This window comes from Macaca nemestrina, chromosome 13 (genome assembly GCF_043159975.1).
Source record: "Macaca nemestrina isolate mMacNem1 chromosome 13, mMacNem.hap1, whole genome shotgun sequence".
In the NCBI taxonomy this organism is placed as follows: domain Eukaryota; kingdom Metazoa; phylum Chordata; class Mammalia; order Primates; family Cercopithecidae; genus Macaca; species Macaca nemestrina.
In genome coordinates this window covers 106,589,074-106,592,729 of record NC_092137.1, presented here as the reverse complement: position 1 = coordinate 106,592,729, position 3,656 = coordinate 106,589,074, and the positions used below count along the sequence as shown (strand labels likewise).

Sequence of the window (3,656 nt, the reverse complement as noted above, 5' to 3'; positions counted from 1 at the left end):
AGTGGTGACAAGCCTCAAATCACAGAAACTTACCGAGTAAGCCAAATAGATGACAGCAAAAGCAGCCTCTGAGTCTCATCCAAACGCAGTGGTGAAGGGAGAGAGACCTGCTGTTCATAGCCAAAGCGGGCGCTGGCATGCCACAGAAAAGGAGAAAGCCTTTGGCTTCCTGCTCTCCTGGCTGTTTTTCAGGGATATAAAAAGGGAGATTCTGCTTCCAAGGAGAAGCTTCCTCCTCTGAATGGATTTGTGTCTCCTGACCACATCAGTTCCATTCTTGGCCAACATCAGAGCTGCCCTGTACGGCCTGTTGAACACCACAGGGAAAAGTAGTGATGCTGGAAGACTAGAAACGGAATGCAGCTCCAGACTGCAAAGGGGAAGAAGCCACAGAACAATGAGTAGAAGGTGGAAGGAATTGGCTTCTTCATGTTGCTGCTGAACGGCTGACTTGCCCACCGTGGACCACCTCCCCTGTGTCTCCTGTTATGAGCAGGTGTTGAGTGTTTAGTTGGGAGCTTTCCCTTCTTTTCTTTCTTTTTTTTTTTTTTTTTGAGACAGAGTCTCACTCTGTCACCCAGGCTGGAGTGCAATGATGTGATCTCAGTTCACTACAACTTCCACCTCCCAGGTTCAAGCAATTCTCCTGCCTCAGCCTACCAAGTAGCTGGGCTTACAGACACACGCCACCACAGCCGACTAAATTTTTTTGTATTTTTAGTAGAGACAAGGTTTCACCATGATGGTTAGGCTGGTCTCAAACTCCTGGCCTCAAGTGATCTGCCTGCCTCGGCTTCCCAAAGTGCTGGGATTACAGGTGTGAGCTACTGTGCCCGGTCAAGGTTTTCCTAACAGCTAGATAGAAATGCATTGGTGGGGGTTATAGACTACAGAATCCCCTCTACCAGGTTTAAGGAGTAAACAATTTATTATAGGACAAAGGTAGCACACAGGAGGAGAGAGGTGGCTGAAGATGTGGGCCGTGACAGAGAGATGGATGAGACTGTTGCTGAGTTTAAGAGGATCATCCCAAACGTCCTCATGGCCGGGTGCCATGGCTCACTCCTGTAATCCCAGCACTTTGGGAGGCCAGGGCAGGAAGATTGTTTGAGCCCAGGAGTTCAAGGCCAGCCTGGGCAACATAGTGAGACTCCATCTCTACAAAAAAATGAAATTAGCCAGGCATGGTGGCACATGCTGTAGACCCAGCTACTCAGAAGGCTGAGGTGAGAGGATCGATTGAGTCCGCAAGGTTGAGGTTGCAGGGAGCTGAGAGCGCACCACTGCACTGCAGCCTGAGTGACAGAACAAGACCCTGTGAAAGACGGAAGGGAAGGGAAGGGAAGGGGAGGGGAGTGGAGGGGAGGGGAGGGGAAGGGATGGGAGGGAAGGGAAGGGGAGGGAAAGGGAGGAAAGAAAAAAGGAAGGAAGGAAGGAAGGACAGAGAGGGAGGAGGGAGGGAAAGAAAGAGAGAAAAAAAGAGAAAGAAAGAAAGAAAAAGAAAGAAAGAAAGAAAGAAAGAAAGAAAGAAAGAAAGAAAGAAAGAAAGAAAGAAAGAAAGAAGGAAGGAAGGAAGGAAGGAAGGAAGGAAGGAAGGAAGGAAGGAAGGAAGGAAGGAAGGAAGGAAGGAAGGGGAAGAAAGGAAGAAAAGAAAGAGAAAGAAAGAGAAAGAAAGAGAAAGAAAATCCCCATGATAGAAATGACAACAATCCTAAAAGCCTTGGATTTTTTGTCTAAAAATCAACTGCAGACTGTAAATTTCCAGCACAGAAAGGACTCTCTCGCTCAGCACTTGGTTCTGCTGTGTGAGGAGAAGCATGCAAATTCCTATGACACAGCCCTTTGAAACAGTTTATACTCAATTTCATCAGCACAAGAAAGTTTGGGATGCTTTTCAGATGAGTAAAGGACCAAGTGAAGATGTTGACCTTGTTGATATGGAACAACTTAAAAATTCATTTAAGAAAATTCTTTGGGCCAGGTGCGGTGGCTCATGCCTATAATCCTAACACTTTGGGAGGCCGGGGCAAGTGGATCACGAGGCCACAAGTTCAGGACCAGCCTGGCCAAGACGGTGAAACCCTGTCTCTACTAAAAAAATACAAAACTTAGCCGAGTGCGGTGGCAGGTACCTGTAATCCCAGCTACTCGGGAGGCTGAGGCAGGAGAATCACTTGAACCCTCGGGGTGGAGGTTGCAGGGAGTTGAAATCATGCCACTGCATTCCAGCCTGGGTGACAGAGTGAGACTCCATCTCAAAAAAAGAAAAAAGAAAAAGAAAATTCTACAGCAAGCATTTTAAAAGGTGACAGCTTTAGAGACATTGAGGGGAATGCAGTCTGGATTAGAATTGCCTGGGGAACACAGTACACAAATCCAACCCAGCACATACAAACCTATCACCTCTCTCCTTCCTTCCTTCCTTCCTTCCTGCCTGCCTACCTGCTCCTTCCTTTCTCTTTCTTTCTTTTTTTCCCAGACTGCATGTACCTTCACTTCTTCCTCCAAGCTGAGGTGCAATAGACTGCTTCTGGATCAGGCAGTGATAATTGCTGGCAGACACCATCAGACTGTGAAAATGGATCTGAGAAGCTGACATCTGGACTCCCAAGGCTATTGTTTTTAAACAGTATGATCAGATCTTTGAAACTCACAACTCAATGACACCTCTACAGGAAAGAAGCCTTGGGCTGGATATAAACATGGATTCAAGAATTATTCATGAAGACACAGTAGAAAAAGGAAGAATCCAAGGAATAACTCAAAAAACTATAATTTGCACAATCAAAGCTTGAAAGGAAATTCAAAAAGTGATTTAAATGGGACCATCTTGGCTTAGAAGGGAGAATCCCCTTCAGTGAGGAATAAAGTTCTGTAGTCCACGTCTTTTGGAAGCATTAAAATCCTTCGCCCCAGCCAGCCTTGCAGATGCACCACTTTCTCCACCACTCACTTGCGTACCCAGCAAGACAACGAATTATGTGAAAATGAGAGATGAATGAGATGTGTGTGGTTTTGTATGCACAGGAGCTCCTTCACTGTATTGTACATGCATTTCAGTTCATGGCTAGCTATATGGCTTCTGTTTATACACTTGTGTTTTAGAAGTTAACCCTTGGTATTGAAATTTCAGAAATGTTCATGTAATTTTGGGGACTGACTCATTCCTCCACGACATGCCTCCTCTCTCCCATATCCTGCTAATTGTCACAGTTGCAGGCACTTGAGATGCAGGATATAGACACGGCTGCACACGTGACTTTGAGTGCCTGGATGCTCTGAGGTCAAGCATACGGCGCAGTGCTGGAGATGGTGGGAGTCGTGTCCCGTGTCCTTTCTCCCACTCCTGTCCTCTTTGATCCTGGGGAGGTCTGGTTCCAATTGCTGGTTCCCAGGGATTCATTCTTAAGTCTCAGATCACAGAAAGAAGCAACAAGAAACTATATCCAACTCAGAACTTTTTAGGAGAATCATAAAATTGGTCCGTTCAGAGGGTAGAGTTGGGTCCACTAAGTTATTGTTGCAAAAGGCTGTATATTCAGCAAATCAGTTATATAAAATAATTTTTTTTTTTTGAGACAGAGTTTCAATCTTGTTGCCCAGGCTGGAGTGCAATGGTGTGATCTTGGCTCACCGCAACCTCCGCCTCCTGGGTT

At 46.0% G+C, this 3,656-nt stretch overlaps 1 pseudogene; it reads left to right on the top strand.

Annotated features, from left to right (window-relative positions):
• Window positions 1–993: 993 nt before the first annotated feature.
• LOC105472034 (centromere protein N-like) lies at window positions 994–3,002 on the top strand (annotated as a pseudogene).
• The last annotated feature ends 654 nt before the right edge of the window (window positions 3,003–3,656 follow it).